This window comes from Onychostruthus taczanowskii, unplaced genomic scaffold (genome assembly GCF_017590055.1).
Source record: "Onychostruthus taczanowskii isolate IOZ18803 unplaced genomic scaffold, ASM1759005v1 scaffold29, whole genome shotgun sequence".
Classification (NCBI taxonomy): Eukaryota; Metazoa; Chordata; class Aves; order Passeriformes; family Passeridae; genus Onychostruthus; species Onychostruthus taczanowskii.
The window spans coordinates 975,075-992,626 of NW_024500239.1; the positions used below are offsets into that span (position 1 = coordinate 975,075).

Genomic DNA, 17,552 nt, shown 5'->3' on the forward strand with positions numbered 1-17,552 from the left:
ATCTTCTAAAATTCTGTTCTCCAAGATAATTAAAATTACTCTTCAATACCTCTTCTGGAAGATTTTCACCTTCTCTGAAAGCTCTAGAATCTTTAAAAGGAGAGAGTAGACATGCCTTAGAAGCCAGACCGTGGTTAAAGATTTATCAGCACACTATTACTGTGTAAGTAGCTGCTACTCCAACACACCAGCCTTCTGCTCTGCCAGCAAAAATCTACACAGCAACAAAGAAACTTAATCAGAGAACTGACAACTGAAAAATAACCAAGAACGATTGTGTTTATTCAGTCACATTAGTCTCTCAGTGCAGACTCAGACCAACCAGGTATTCTCCCCAAAAGAAGTTATTTCTACTCAAATCTGTGATCTCATTAAACTCAACATTAGTCAGCAACCACAGAAGAGGTGATTGGGCTACCATGAAAAAAAATTAGTGAAGATACCACTTGAGTGGCAAAAAGAAGTAAACCCAGAATTAAAAAATTTGCTCTACTTTTTTTTTACCCTAGATTTTTTTTCTTATCAGCCTCTACTAGTAAAGAGCATTAGGTAGTAATTTTGGATATACTTTTTCCTCTCCTCTAAACTGATACTTGTCCCAGTTATACCTCTGAAGCACTGATTTTAAGACTACATATTAGATCTTTTGAAGTTGACTGGAAAAGAACCCACTCAAAACATGAAACACACTTTTCCCATTCTACAATGCTGAACCTGAACTTCAGAATTGGACCCAAAGGGTCCTTCAGAACTCAGTCTGTGGAAACTAATCTTTGAAAACTGCTAATAGATTTCAGGAAAGAAGAAAATCAGGATGAAAAATTAGCACAAAATGTCAATACCAATGATTCCAAGTGCAGGACACCATTTAACACACTAAATACAACTGCACTGATTAAACTTTTCTGCCAAAGGAAATGAACCTGTTATACCACATCTTTGCCTGTCCATCCCAATAAACTTTGGTTTTCCATCTTGCTTCAATCAAGCTTAAAAAAAAGCGTAGGAGACGCACACACAGAGGAGTCTTCAGGAGTACTCAGCTGTTAAACACCTCACTGCACAGTCAATGACTACACAGTGGTAGTTTAATAAATCATCTTTGGTCTGACAAGGATGCTTTAAGGGTACTGTGTTTGTTGTAGAAACACAGAAAATAAAACTCAGGCTTTCTTAGGTCATCTGGATGGAAAGTTGATCTGAATTCCAGTTCACTGGACTGAATAACTCTTCAAGATCTACAGAGAGGGTAAAGGTAAATTCAGGAAAACTAATAATGAGGTCCTTTATCCACTTGGATACTATGCTTACCAACACTCAGAGAAAGCTACAGTAACAGTTTAATTAGGTCTGCACTAATATCTAGAGGGATTCTCATGGAAACTTGTTTAATAGCTGCAGACAACTGAACTGGTCCAACAGGATGTGGAAGGAACAGTAAAATATGGAATATGCATGCAGACTATTGACCCTGGCTGGATTCCAGGTGCCCACCAAAGTCACTGTCCCATCCCTCCTCAGCTGGACAAGGGAAAGAAAATATAACAAAGGGTTTGTGAGCCAAGGTAAGGGCAGGGAGAAATCTCCCGCCGTCAGGCAAAACAGACTCAAGATGGGGAAACCAGTTCAGTTCATTACCAATCAAATCAGAGTAGGATGAGAAATAAAACCAAATCTCTAAAAAACTTTCCTCCCACACCTCCCATCTCCCCAGGCTCAACTTCTCTCCCAGTTTTCTCAACCCTCTCCTCCTGCTAACAGCACAGGGGAACAGAGAATGAGGGTTAAAGCCAGTTCATCACATCCTGCCTCTGCCTCTCCTTCCTCCACAGAGGGAGGATTACTGACACTTCTCCCCTGCTCCCACAGGAAGCAGCCCTTGACAAACTTCTCCAACCTGAGTCCTTCCCATGTGCTGCAGTTCCTCATGAACTGCTCCAGCAATGCTCCCTTCCATGGGGTGCAGTCCTTCAGGAACACTGGTCTAGCAGGGGTTTCCTACACAATACCCCAGAGACTCTACCACTGTAAGTGATGGGCTCAGCCTTGGCCAGTGGCAGGTCCCTCTGGGAGATGACTGGCACTGCTTCCATTGGACACAGGGGAAGTTTCTAGCTGCTTCTCAGAGAAGATGTCTCTAAGTAAGTCACTAGCAAAGCCTTGCCACACAAACCCAGTGGGATCCAGTGACAAAGCACACATGCAGTCATTTGCTCTGAAACACACACAAAGCAGACAGACCTGACCAAAGCATCAAAAATTCCTGGAACACAGTTTGTACTCACCTCCTCTGCAGGTTTACAGCCATCTGGATGGTCCACTAGCACTGGTGGCAAAATCCTGGCACATTGCTGCAGAGCACCTGTGGCAGGAACCGTACAGCAGCAGACTGGCCTAGGCCATTCCAACATGAACGTAGAAGTAAAAGAGGTACTCCACCAGAAAGGTCTCAAGGCTGTCCTAGAGAAAAAACAGAAATTCAGATAAGTTCCTAGCTCTGTTCTGGCAGAGCCTGAGGTGCAAGGGGAGGAAAGTTTCCCATTTAAGATTTCAAAATCTAAAATCCCATGCAAAGGAGAAGGAGTCAAAGACTGTTTCTAAAAAGAGGCAGTGAACTGTGCTTGTGAGGAAAACAACATATGCAGGGAAGAGTGGAGAGGTGGAACAAGTCATCAACATTTTTTAGCCTTCCAGATGATATGATTTAAGTGGGAGGACTGCCTGTCCTCCCAAATAAGCTGTTATCTATTTTTGAGTTCTATATATGTCGTTCTCTATCCAATCATGAATACTTAGCACAACAAACTATGAATTGTTCTCAATAAGGCAAGAAAACAGCCTCCTCAAAAAACAGCACACATTCACATGAGCAGCTCCCCAGATGATCACTCTTTTGGACTAAATCTTCCTATACATATTCTAGTTTATAAATGTAGGGGTTTTTACATTCTTTCATCTCTCGCCCACAAGTTAAACATTAGCATTTATAATGACAGCTTTTGGAAAAAAAAAAGGTGTTATTACAGTAACACAGACTTGACGCTTAAGAAGTAACGTTTTTTCACTTCTAGAAAAAAAAGTGACACCTGAAAAATGATGCCTGAGCCTTTCCAAGTCTTATCTGTTAAAACTGTAGCAATACTGAATGAATTTCTTCAAATCTCTGCCTTTGCCCAGTTAACACAGCAATGTCTGAAGGAAATTCTAAACAGCTAAAAAGTGACGAATGTGTCTTAACATTCAAGAGAGATTTGTTCAATTTCAATTTTTAATGCAATAGAAATTTGTCTACACTTAGGTAATATTTGTAATATACTATTCAAGCTTGTATCTTGCACTTGCCATATTATATCTGAACATACTGAGCTAGTTTCTTGCTCAGCCTGTTTAAACTGTTACCTCTAGGTATCTGTCCAGGTGAAAAACTTTGAACAAAGTTTTTGTAAAAAAAAAAAAAAAATTGCTGATACTATGGTAACACAACAGTATGGAGAAAGCATATGGTAAGGAAGGCTAAGATTGGCAGTGACAGAAAAGATGTTTAGTCAACCACCTAATTATTAATTATTACCCCAATACTGAAGCAGATACAATTAGTGTAATACTTGGCAGTTTTCCTTTTTTTGCATACCAAAATAGAAGGGGAAAATGTCTTGGCTTAAAGTCTGATTATTAATAGAACTGGTTAAAGATCTCCTTGAAATGATACCAATTTGTACCAATTCTGAAAAAAAGAGGAAAGTTCAAACAGCCAGAAAAATATGATACAAGACATATCCAGCAGGAAACCTAACATAAATAACATTTGTTTCTTTTCTGAACATGTTAATATAATAGATCATGACATCATTCTGAAGAGACCCAACCTCCTTTATCAAAGCCAATTAGCTGCTCCCTTCAAGAGGTTAAACAGATTTCCATGATATATCTGACTGGGCTCTACACACTGCACTGTAACATGCAATACACCCACACCAAAAAAAGAAAAAAAAAAAGTGTTGCTTATGTTAAATTAGCCTTTTGTGCAGCACTTTTCTTCACTAAAATACAGGTGCCTTACAGAGATGGGTGGCGAACACGATCCATTTTTACTGATGGGGAAACAGGTCTGTTACCGGTCAAGTGGCTGGCAAAGTCTAGGAGCAAATTTTCTTCTACCTGCTCTAAAGTTTAAACTGAAGTTCTCTCTCTATATCTGTCTGGTTAGATGAAGATCCTTACTTTAGTGATTTTGCTAATTTATATATTTCTTGAGAGGATCTTAAGATTCTTTGTTCAGTGCTGTCCAGACACTGACTAGAAGTAGTCCTTACAAAACACAAAACCAGAAGCCAAACAATGAGAGGACACACAGGGAATGGCCCATGTTGCCATTAGTAAACAAGGCACAGCTACCAAGGGCAGATGTTCACTTATTTGTGGTGAGCTTCTACACACTTAAAAGCTTATTATTTCCCTTGATCTTTTCTTTGGGTTACAAAAATGCCAATTCAATAATTCCTTCTGCGCACAGCACCTTTTCTAAATCATCAGTCATTACACTCCTGAGGCAAATTAAGTGTGCCTACATCTCTCGAAGTACAACAGCCAAAACAGATGCAATACTTGAATTTCACAATACAGAACAAAGCAAAAAGTTCAATTCCACATCCTACAGATTATACCACCAATTAGTCATGCCAATATATACACACACCTCTTCTTTGTCAACCATACTGCAGTGTCAGCTCTCATTTTCTAATCCTTGGTGAGGAATGGGGTGGCCGGAAAAACTTAACAGGTGTTCTCCTTATTTTATTTTGTTCTAAATATAAAGCATTCAACTTATTCTTCTAAATCAAATCCTGCTCTCCCAGGCTAACTTTCCAACAATTAAGATTTTTCTGAATTGCCATCCCACCTTTGTGTAACTGCATGTATTCCCAAACACGTCTTTAGATTTCATAACCATACACTAATTAGCCAGTATGAACAAGAACAGTTACCTGAAGCAGTTTTACAAAATCCCATACAACATGCTTTCCTTGCTACTAAAGAGAACTACTGAAAAACCCCTGGCTACTGTTAACCTAATGAGTTTACACACATCCTAAAATAGCTTTTTTTATCTAGACCATATTTCCTTAGTTTGCTCTGTAACAGTATCACATGTGGCTTTCTCCAGTCCACAAGCTTCCTGTTAGAGAGGATATTACACTGTCTTGATTATGATTTCTGCTCTTCACAGAACCATAGAATGGTTTGGATTGGAAGGAACCTTAAAGACCATCCAGTTCCAGCCTCCCAGCACAGAAAGGGACACCTTCTACCAGAACAGGCTGCTGAAGCCCCATTCAATCTGGCCTTGAATACTTCCAGGGACTGGGCATCCATAACATCTCTGGGCAACCTCTTTTCAGGCCTCACTACCCTCACAATGAAGTCCTTTTTATATTTAATTTGTATCTGCCCTCTTTCAGTTTAAAGCCATTACCCATTGTCCTATAATTATCTGTCCTTGTAAAAAGCCCCTCCCCAACACTCTTTTACCTCCCTTTAGATACTGGAAGGTCTAAGGTCTCCCTGGAGCCCTCTCTTCTCCAGGCAGAAATCTCTCAGCCTGTCTGCACAGGAGACATGCTCCAGCCCTCTGACCTTGGTGTTTCTCCTCTGGACTCACTCCAGCAGGTGCACATGGTTTCTTTGCTGGAGGCCCAGAGCTGGACACTGCCTGCAATGGGGTCTCACCAGAGCAGAGCAGAGGGGCAGAACCCCCCACCTCCCTGCCCTGGTGCCCACGCTGCTTTGGAAGCAGCCCAGGGCATGCTCATCCTTCTGGGCTGTGAGTGCACATTGCTGGCTCATGTTGAGTTTCTCATCCACTAAAAAAACCACTCCCCAGCTTACGTGTATTTGTATCCCAGGCCAATTCCCCATCTCCCCACCTCCTGCTTACATACAGGGCATGATGTTCTGTGGTATGGAATATCCCTTTGGCCACTTTGGCTGAGCTGAACCGGCCATGCTCCCTCCCTGCTTTTTGCACACCCCCTCACGATCAAGACCATGAGGCACTAAAAATTCCTTGCCTTGGAGTAAGTCCTACTTAGCGACAACTAAAACATCAGTGTGTTATCGAGATAATTCTCATACTGAATCCAAAGCACAACTCTGTACCAGCTACTAAAAAGAAAATTAATTCTATAACAGCCAAAACCAGGACATCACTTAAAAATGAAGAAAGGTTTATTTGAAACTTATTTAAACCTACACAAATTTTAGCTGGTCAATCTAAAATGCTGACCAGATTCACAGCCACAATGTTTGCAGACTGCAAAATATAACTGTCTCATCTTCAAGCAAGTGCCTAAACTGAATAGTCTCAATATCTGCATTCCTATTACGCAGAGAACTTTCTGCTGATACATTTGATGTTTAAAACAGCAACAATCATGCAGAGCTATCTATACCCAATGAAATAGCTATCCCTACTTGTCACACACCACTTACCACTTTCACCTCTTCCTAAACGCAATACAGATTGACTGTACAATTTTTTAGTCATGCATTACCTTCCTAGTCTGTGCAGCCAATTTATTTTGTATTCAGAGAAACACCTCACCACATATACAAAATCATGCACGTGCCATAAAACATGGAGCCAACTCCCCTGCATCAACTTTTTTTTCTACCAACTCATTACAGTGGTATGACCCCGCACAAGGTCAGAAAAATCAGTGCAAGAGACAGAACAGAAAAGCATTAAATTATTAGGGTGCCATTAAACCCTGAAGAAAACAGATGTGTAATACTGAGAAAACCACGTCGTCTTCCTGTTATTCCTGAAGTGACCAAAAATACATAAAAAACTCAGAGAGTACAACAAAACAACCACAGGTTTTTTTCATAAGTCTCCATGGCTTTATCTTACACAGAAAGACAGCAAGGAAGAAAAAAATCATTTTAGTAATTCTTTCTTAAGGGAGACAATTAAAAGATTTTTTTTCCTGCATGCACTTTGTCTCAAAAAAAAAAAAAAAAGTCAAAAGCATAAAGACAGGTATTATGTTTAACAGCTATTAAGTACACACTGTTATCATGTTATCTCGCCAAAACTTAGGAAAAAACTGTCAAGGCAACAGTTAGTTTGATCAGAATGACATCTAAAATGCATGTCATTGCTTTTCTTGGCCTTCACTAACAGGTTGTTCACCAACCAAGCAATGATTTTGGCACACACAGCCATGCAAACAATGCAGCAGCACCTTCTTCTCACAGGTCTCCTGCTGCCCATGGGGACAGGGACTCAAAGCAGAACAAGCAGTGTATGAATGGGACCAAAAGTGATTGAACCCACAAAGGCATTTTGAAGTAAATATTATTTTTAGAAGTCAACTGTAAAATGCACCCCAAACTGCACCCCCAAATCAAAAAAGCTCTATTTCATGTTGCTTGAGAGCACTACACTATCTGGAAAGCATCAGATAAAAACCAAAAATAGAAGACAGTCTACTGCTTTTACCAGTGAAGTATATACTGTCATATTCAGCATCACTACTAAATCCCTTTGGACTTAAGAAATAGCTTTTCATAATACAAACTACCTACACAGAATTGTTCAACTCACCAAAAGAAAGAAAAAAAAAAAAGCTATCTTTCATAACCTCACAACTGCTCTCCAGAAAGACAAAAAACCCAAATTATTCAAAAATAAGAAGAAGCACTGCAGGTTTGTAAAGATGATAGAAATATCTTAACTATCATGATTCAAAAACATTAGTAAGGCAATCAGCAAAACCAGTTTATTTTGGTAGCATTAACTTACATCAGCTTTAAGTAGGAGCACAGAGCATCAACCCAGACATGCTTGCCTCCAGTGGGACTATCAACAAAGAGTTGTGTGTTGACTGCTGCGAGCTGGCAGACACCCTCTGCACCTTCTCTTCAGCCACCAGGAAACACTACCCTCATTGTTTCACAAGTATGCAAAGCAACCAGCCCTGGTGTGTATGGAGGATGTGAGCCACAGTGAAAAATGCATTAGACACCTCTCAGCCCCTTCAGCTGACAAAACATTCACTACGAAGGAATGCAGAAGCCAAAAAAAAAATTGTTTGTGTCAACTCAAGTTTTTTGTTTGCATTGTTTGTTTATAAAGAGTGGGTAGCATATTTTTCCCAGTAATGTTTCCATTGTAATAGGCTATGAAAACAAAGACTGAGCTGTACTTTGCTCTAACAATTCCACTTTCCTATCCAATTTCAACTGCAGTCTTGTCCTCACCCCTTGCAGGGAAGAGCTCAGGTGGGACCAGCAGCAGATGCACATCCCTGACACTGCAGACAACTCATTTCCTGTGAAAAGAGCACTGACTTCGGACCTCACACACAACTCTTCACCACAAGTTCCATGAAGCTCAGGAGACATCAGATGGTTATTACTCACTCTAACAGATCAAGTCATCTTCCTCAAAAAACAGGAGTATGGCAGCAGCCTCAGAGCCAGCAGCAGCAACCAGGCAGGATCACCGGCCCCTCCAGGGTACAAACCAGCAGTAACCCCAGCTACACACATGTGCCTGCATAGCCATGTACCCAATGTGAATTTCTTCACTTTATTCTTACAAATGTAGCTCAGTTTCCATTTTCAGAATACTGCTCTTTGCTAAAAAAAGTGCACATAATATTAACACTGGCAAACGTATTAACAAGGGCTCCTTTGGCTGAGAAAGATGGGGCTTTAACATTTTCTAGTATTCCCCAGCTCATGAGAAAAGACTAAATGTTTCCAGACCTACTGAGTAAAAACATCCTATTTAATAATGAATGCAAAATAGCTAAATACATAACTACATTAAAATCAATGACAGCTGCCCTCATAAATTTTACATTCTGTAAAATTGCATGCCCTATGATCAATGTTTTTTTCAACAGCACGCACAGGGCTTCAGGAGAGCTGCCTGCTTTATTCTAGTTTTAATATTCGAATGAATAACCTGTTGCCTCCCTTTCTCTGATCTGATGCAAACACCCAGACAGTAGTAAAGCTTACAGGTGTGGATGACACACGAGAACAGAGTTCAGGGGAAAAAATGTTTATGAGTTATTCCCACACCATTTTATTAATTTCCACTGATAACTACTAATGGAACTACAGAGTGAAATAACTGCAAAATCCTTCCCATTACCTCAGAGATGATCAGAGGGATTCAAAGTTCCAGACATTCAAATATACAGTCTTAATGGTGCTTAAAAGACCACAACCTCTGCCTTCCATGGGCCAAAAAATCAGTTCTCAAGCGTTAACAACTACAGGACAATAAAGTTACAGCAACTCTATCCTATATGCAGAGAAAGAGAACTGAATTGTTCTACTTCTAATCAAAGGCTTAGATTTTGAGTTCACACACACAGAGTATTATAGCAGGAATGACAGCACATTACTCAGAGTGAGAAAAGTGGGAGGGGGAGATAACTAAGCAAGATCCTAAGACTTGCCATTCACAAGAGGCAGTACTTGAAATAAATCAACCAGTAAATTTGCAAAAGCAAATGTCACATTTACACAATGCTTCTCAACATCTACAAAGGGCATCTATGATATTAATATTTTTCTCACAAAGATAATAAACAAAGTGTTAAGTGGTAGAAAATCCCCAAAGTAAAACCACTGCTCCACACATCTAATTATGTCTCTTTGGACACTGAGAAATCATTTCTTGCAGCACTCTGGCATGAGACAGAGCACTGTCTATTCAGCTCTATAGCTTCATTGCAAAAGAAATATAAATATTGGAGTTCTAAATTAAATCATTTGTGACTGTATACAAAGCTAAAAAAGGCTGTTTATATGTTTACCAACTTAGGAACCAAATGAAACTATAAAAAACCCTCACAAATCTGAAAGGAAGTAGTTTCCTGCACTATGTAATTAGCACTTGTTAATCAAAGAGGAAAATGAGAAAATTGTATTCTTGTCCACAAGCTTTTACTAAGTCTTAAATCATCACACATTACAATATTAGCCCCCAGTAAGTAATGGAAATCTTAGAGACAGCTGTTTAAGAGGTGAACAAGCACATCACAACTCCAAAGTCCAAAATAACAAATTGCTTATTAGGAGGACTTTAACTCAGGGAACAGACAAGTTTACAGTACACCAAAGTAAGCCTTTAAAGAAAAGTTACCCTAGGACACAGAAGAAACACAGACAACTTCCCCTAGGGTCAAAAAAAAAAAAAAAAAAAAAAAAAAAAAAAAAAAAAAAAAAGTCTGGCCTAGGGACTCAGTCCTTTGAAAATATTAATGTTCTATTTAAAAACAAAATTTTGTGGTGAAGGAAATAAATAATGAAGAGGGAATGGTGTTCTGCCTTCTGCCAGATTTAAAGCTTTTCAGTAAGACTGTCTGTCAGTGTCAACAGGAGAAAACATACCCAAACCAACAAACTGCTTGGCTGAGCATATGTCTTCATGCACAAATACTAACCCTCCCACAGAAATTCTAGTTTCGGATATATGCATCTGCCTCCAGGCAAAGCTCTGCTGCTTGCAACAGTATCTGAAATTTGGCTGAGCTGACAAATGACTATCTTTTCTCACTTGCAAGAGTAGCAAGATCACTTTAAACAACGACAGTAACAAAATATTCCATTCTTCTAAGGAAAATAAAGCAGGCAAACTTCTTCTGGCTTCAGGTGAGATAATGGTCCCTAATTCAGGAAGTTTTGTTTACCATGGAGGAACACAGGAAACATTACGTTATCAAGTTTCCAAAACAATGGATTCAGTTAGTAATACAGATCCCAATTTTTTTTCTCATCCCTTTTTTTGTGAAGTCAGTAGCTACTTTCAGGTAGTTGAAACAGCATTCTGAGAGCCATTAACACTGTCAAAACAAGGATGAGGAAACTGCGACAATAACCCAATGAATTAGCTTTTCTAAAAAAAGCACTGCTGTTTTAATGCAGCCTTTGGCAATGCAGCAATCCAGCCCACAGTTTCCCAAATCATGCTGCAAACCTTCAGGTTTCTTCCTAGAAACATCCCTTTTCATTTGATTTACTAATTGCTGAGTCAGTCAGCTGTTTGCAGCATCTTTCTTCTTACAAGCACAAACCCAAAAGATACTTCAGTATGCAGGAAACAAGGTATACATTTTACATATACATCACGCCTGAAAGAAGTGGGAAAAAAAAAAAGTCAAGAAAGCTGAAAATCAGCACTGCAGCTCAAGGACTGCATAACACCCCTAGTCCCTAAGCATTTGCTCTACCTCCACCCTCCTTTCTGACAACACCACAGTCACAGATTCAGAGCTAATACAGCAGAGAAATAAACTGCAATCGAGAAATTTTTGCTATCTATTTCACAATACTTGCCTAAGGAAGGGTAAGAATGCCCAGGAAAATACTTTACTTCAGCAGCAGGAGCAGATACATGAAGATAACAATGTAATTTTTAAATGTTGAGAGTTGCTACTGTTCTTACACTAAATCTCAACATGCCTATAATGTGGTAATTATATCTTCTATTTTGTCCAACTCTGTAGTGTTTTTTCAGTTATTCTTTATCAGCTTTCCACCTCAATTTTACCAGCTCCTTAGCAGCTGGGCCACAAACATTGTTAATTACATCATAACATCATGAGGAAAGGATTATTAATCTGATATTTGGCAGAATGCTTCAGAGAATTAGAAACTTTCATTACTGGAAACCTTCACCAGTTATTCAGATGTGAATTTGACCATTTAGTATTTTCAATAACTGGAAAGACACGAGTTGCTTCCCTTAACACCTGACTGATTCAGGATTGAGGAATAATTCTTGCTTGAATATTCCAGAAAGAGATGAAACAGGAATCTTCTATATAGAGGTTCATCCTAGTATACATCAAAATCTAGGTAGCAAAATGAAAACAAGCAGAATGTTGAAGTTTCTAATCAGCCCCTAAGAACAAAATTACTTAAGACAAAATAGTGCAACACACAGGCTAGGCACCCACTATGCTGAAGGTGAGTCAGGATATTGAGAACTATGATTTACAGAAGAATAAAATTGAAACTCTTTAATTTATGAGTGGGTCTGCTATGCTATAGAACACTTCAGCATGCATCAAAATGCAAAAAGGCACCTTTTAAAAATATAAATAAATGAACAGCAATAGAAAAATTATCATACTGCTTTTGTTCAGTCAACACTGAATGCCTTTGGACACGTGGGAAAAATTTTGGAAGCACTATACTGTCTTAAAACCACTTACCCCAAAATGTTTAACTTTCATGCAGCAAAGCAAGCAGGGAGCTCTCAATACTTCTGCCAACCTCATGACAGACCAAAACAAAGCCTCCCAACTCATTCAGCTCTCAGCTCAACTGTTTGACAAAGTTACATGCTTTGCAAATGACTCCTCAACATTGGCTCAGGTGGAAAGTATCAACTTAACCTTTTTGTATAGGTTAGGAAACCTACTATGCTATTTAAAGACTCAAATTCAACTCACAACTAGCAACTAAACTAGAGAAAGCAGTGCCAGCTAAAACAGCATTTCTAAAACCTTCCTCTGAAACTGAAAACCTCAGGCTTGCAAATTCCTCCCTGTGAGACTCCCACCAAAACAGAAGATCCATTTGTCAAAATAACTGAGTTGGGTTTCCATGATGATAGATGAACATCTAGCTTCAAAATACTTTGATATAAAATTAAGAATCAACTTATAAGTAGTAGTTCAAGTGCTTCATCAGCTCTGAAAGAATAACAAATGCTGAGAATGGGTATTTGCTTTGCAGGCTGAAGTGCTCTACAGACCAAGAATGCTCAAACCAGTGATTTGTCAGCATTGCTCTTACATTTGTAGCAAAAAGCGTTGCACACTTCCAGGAAGCAAGCTGTAAATAAACTCTAAATAAAAATATGATGACTTAAATACAATCCTTTCAGTAAAAGCCTTATCAACCTTCCATATTAATGGAAAAATTACATACAGAATGGAAAATTAAATTTGATTTTTCCAAACCATAATGACATTCTGCTAATTCATCAAGAATGAATACGGCAAAAAAGTTTGTAAAACTTACAGTGCAATGTTATCTTCAGCAAATGAATGTAAAAGAAAATCACAAGTATTTAAAGAACATATACATCTAACTCCTTATATATGCTCCACAGTTTGGAATACCATGTAACTTTTTGCTCAAGAAACATCATGTCTTATCCAAATACATATACTGTCTTTGTCACCTCCCCAACAATTATTCCAGCACATCCCAGGACTATACTGGTGTGCCCCATGCTGTAAATGAAAGCAGAGAATGTGACTATTCTATATTTTACTCGGGCATATAAACCCATCCCAGATCTTGCAAAGATCCCACTGGTATTTTCCTGGAAACTAAATCCTATGTCAAGAGTAAATTTTGCCCTTGTCAGAGTCCAGAGGGGCAAGAAGGAATAAGGTCAAACTGATTTTTTCCTCCGTGAAATGGGCTGGACAGGCAAACCATGCTAGTCAGACCTTTTACCTGTCAATAGGTAAATTGTCCCCAGTCAACACTTCCACAGTTCTGGATTTGCCATCTCTTTTATTAATTACCCTGCTAAACCTCTGTAACGTTACTATTTGACAGAAGAAATAGTGAAATATTACTTAGCTATTGAAATATTTTGTTATCTTCTAAAGCAACACATTTTATTCTCTCTTGCCAACTTTTCTGTTCCCTTTTCCTACAGGTTTTATGTTGCCCAGTACCTGTCTGCCTTTATTTTGAGCTCCTGATGAAAACCTGCCAAAGCCTCTAATTCTGACACAATGCAAACTACTTATATCTGCTAAAAATGCTTGGTAGCATCACCATGCCATCCAATCCCAATTCTCCTCAATCTCAAATATTTGCTCTTTGAGGCAACCTACTTCTGCAGTAGTTCTCCACAAAGCAATGTCTCACTATCACTTTTTTTTTTTAATAGCAGAGGCTTAGCCTTTAACTATTTACAAGGTACACACTTACTGAAATAATTCCAAGCTGAAGAGCCAACAGCACAATTTTTCAATATCATGACGCAGTGATTTACTTATAATGCTTTGAAGAGTATGTCAGTGACTCATGAACATCACCAGAATGGCAGAAGTTTGAGTGTAGCAGGATGTTTTATATTACATGCAATTTGGATTTTTTTTTTTTTGCTAACATGCAGAGTAATCCTTGTTAAAAAGACCAAGATAAACATATAATTCAGATAAAAAAATAGATGCAGTGCACCTTAAGACAACCTACACTTTTTCTTAGGATTTAGTAATTTCAAGGCTTGAAGTAACCAACTCCTTTCATGGTTACACTGGTTTGTGCCAAGAAAGTTGTTATTATTTACTACATATACAAAAAAACAGATAATTAATGCAAAAACTGGAATGAAAGTATAGGTGACAGTAATGTTAAAAATCTGTTTGTTCTTGCACTAACATTTCACTTTAGTAACAGTCAAGTCTTTAAAATGGTACCCGCTACTAGCATTCATTCAGAAAAGTCAAGAATATTGTTTATAATAGCAAGGTATAGAAGGTATTTTTTGTAAGAGTAAGGTACCCAGTTTGATTTCAGTGCAGGAAATATTAGCACAAAGACAGTAAATTAAGATTCTTTCCTTCATTTTCCTCATGCAATTCAGAAAGCAAATAACCTAGGTTATCACTCTCTTTAATTACATCACCTTACATACTTTATATGTATGAACAATACATTAATCTTCTCATCTAGTCTGCTCTCCCGTGCTCCTCTTTGGTTTTCCAACAGAGGAACAGGAGATGTCATACTTACAAAATAGTCTCTTTATCAGCTAATTGCCTCTTCTACAAGCAGCTTTCAACTACTCCCATTAAGAATAAAAGATACAAAAATAACTCTTCCCATAAATTCAGACCAAACACTTCCTAAGCAAACTGTGGAAATTTTGTTTCAGGGAGAAGAAACATGATCAACTATTCATTAATGTAAGTAGAGCAATCTAACTTTTACCACTATGCTCTTCTAACAAACTATCCTGTAGCAGCAGCTGGACACTTTTTTTTTTTTTTTTTTTTTTTTTAACAATTTAAAAGGACCAGCTGCAGTACCAGCCACAGCATACTGGAAAAAGAAACAAAAACAACAAAAACCAAAAAAAAACCTGACAGAACGTTGATGCTTAGAAATAAATTGTGGTCTATCTGCAAATAGGTCTTGTTAAAACAATTTATCCTGCCTTATGGAAAGCAGAACTTTTGGGTTTATCTCCCACAGACAACAATAACTTCAGCACCTTGCTGCTGCTGCCTCTTACAAGCTCTCCTTTATTCCTCCACATCCAAAATGCCCATTCCCTTCCCAATATTAGGACATCTTCCCTATGCCTCTTAATTACCAAATCATCAATGGGTATCAGATGCTAGGGTTTGTTCCAAGGTTCAGGTATCCCATCTGGCCAGTCAAAAGCAAGGCTCACTGCTGAACTGGCAGGCTAGAAAACAACAGGTAACTGCTGAGTTGCCCTTTTTCAATTTTCTCCAAAATTGTGCCAATTTAATACTTTGTGGATTTTTGCCCATCAGCCATCTACAAATTGGAGCAGGAGGGTGGTGAGGGCACAGGGTAAGAATGGGGGATGGCTGAGGGTGAACAGAGCAGGAGATCAGTCTTGAAAAGGCAACCCTTCCTCTTTTGTTGCCTGATTGGGGCAATCTTCAAGTAAAAACACTATAAAACATTATTAGCTTTTACAAAAAGGACTACCACATGTCAATGCCACCACATTTGACACACAAACAGAAACCAGGCAGGCAAACTTTGGGCAGGGAACAGAATCCCAGCCACTGGTGGTACACCCAGGGAAATGCCCCTCCCATCACTTAAGTCTGGACATTTGATCCATACATATGCAGGCAAAGCCAAAAGTTCTCAAATTTTGTGTATTCACTTTTTGTGTATTAAAGTTTTGTCCTTAACTTTCCTCTCTCTTGAAAGAGAAATTTGAAAAAAAAAATTATTTATACAACTTAAGCTTTCTTTTTGAAGCTGAACAGAAAACATTATTTCCTCCATAAACCTTCATTTAGTGGATACAGATATTTTCAGACATATACACAGTTTTAACACAGAAGTGTTTTAAAATTTCTCTAGTCTACACACAGTTGACTTCATAAGCTTGGAAGCTTTTCATTTATGTTCCTCCATAAACATTCAAGCTTTTACAAATTTTTTTGGCTTTTTACCCGTCCATCTGAAACAAATTCCTTCTGGAAAAGGAAGATAATTCTTCAACAAGGATGCATAAGACTGGCTAAACTTCTCCAGTTCCAGCCACCACCAAAAGAGCTAAACTCCTTTCCTCAAAACCTAAGACTTGGATATGGAAATTTTAAACACTGCGCTTGTCAGTTGGGCCATTGTGATGATTTCCTCTTCAATAAGCCTGACCATAACTAGACTTCAATCTACTTCAAATACACCAGTCTTCATTTTGTTCTTAAAGCCTTGTCTCTCTTCCCCAACATATCCTTGTTTACCTTTTATGTAACAGTTTAATAAATTGTTAAAACATAAAGAAACTCATTAAGCTATTCAAACTACACTGAAACGTCTTTAGTAAATTATGTCAATAACTCACATGTGAAGGAAAATAAAAGACCTTACATCTTTTCTGGATACTCTCCAAGCACCAGTACAGTAAAATGAACATTCTCAGTTAGCCGACTTTGAGGTAATTTCTTTTTTTTTTTAAATTTAAATACTTGAGTTACACTAAAAGTGATGATTTTCTGGAAAACACTGAGCTTCACTTTCAGACAGCCAGATCTCTAAGAAATGTGAAACCATGTATCAAAACCCCCAAATTACTCTATTATTTTGACTTCCTTTGGATAGATTTCTTCACTCTCATTCTTGAATCATTACCACATTCTTCTGAATGAAATTAATGATTCACCCAATCACTCATCACATACCCAGACAAATGGAAGAAATGGAGAAATCACAAATCATGGAAACCTAAGGTGGTGTGCTACAACAATAATTGATATAAGCTGCTTTTAACTAACAATTAGCCAGCATTTTACAAGTGACAGATAAAGAAGCAAAGAGTCTCTTAAAATAATGAGAAATTCCTCTTGGGTCTGCTCCATAGAAATATACCACGCAGCACATCCCTGCCGACGGAAGCGGTAGTGAATCATAATTTCATTTGCCTGTGCAGTAAAAGATGGTTTGGTTGTAAGAAAGTTGGTTTCAAATATTTTTACAGCCACAGAGTTGAAAATGTAGCTATGAAGGCAAGGTCAAACATTTGATTTGGAAATAAGTGCCTGATGTCCATGGTATTTGACTCTTCTGCACAGAAGGGGTCATAAAGAAAGTCTGTTCACCTTAAAAATCATTCCACTGCAGATTCTTTGATTAAAAATGCTTGTGATCCAAACTAGCAGATTAGTGCAAACTAGTGACCACAACTCACTGCTATTCAACTCTACTGCAAATAACATGAGGTATGCTATTTAAAAAAAAAAAAAAAAAAAAAAAAAAAAAAAAAAAAAAAAGATGTTTTATGA

The 17,552-nt window shown here is 38.2% G+C and overlaps 1 protein-coding gene across 2 annotated transcripts in view; it reads right to left on the bottom strand.

Annotated features, from left to right (window-relative positions):
* GALNT1 (polypeptide N-acetylgalactosaminyltransferase 1) overlaps nucleotides 1-17,552 on the bottom strand; it is an 87,332-nt gene that overhangs the window by 59,851 nt on the left and 9,929 nt on the right. Inside the window, exon 2 of one of the 2 annotated variants that reach the window (XM_041408110.1) lies at nucleotides 2,286-2,455. The gene's annotated coding sequence lies outside the window, so the exon portion shown is untranslated. Of the gene's footprint in view, nucleotides 1-2,285; nucleotides 2,461-17,552 lie in introns of both variants that reach the window. The other variant, XM_041408109.1, reaches the window with a different exon arrangement.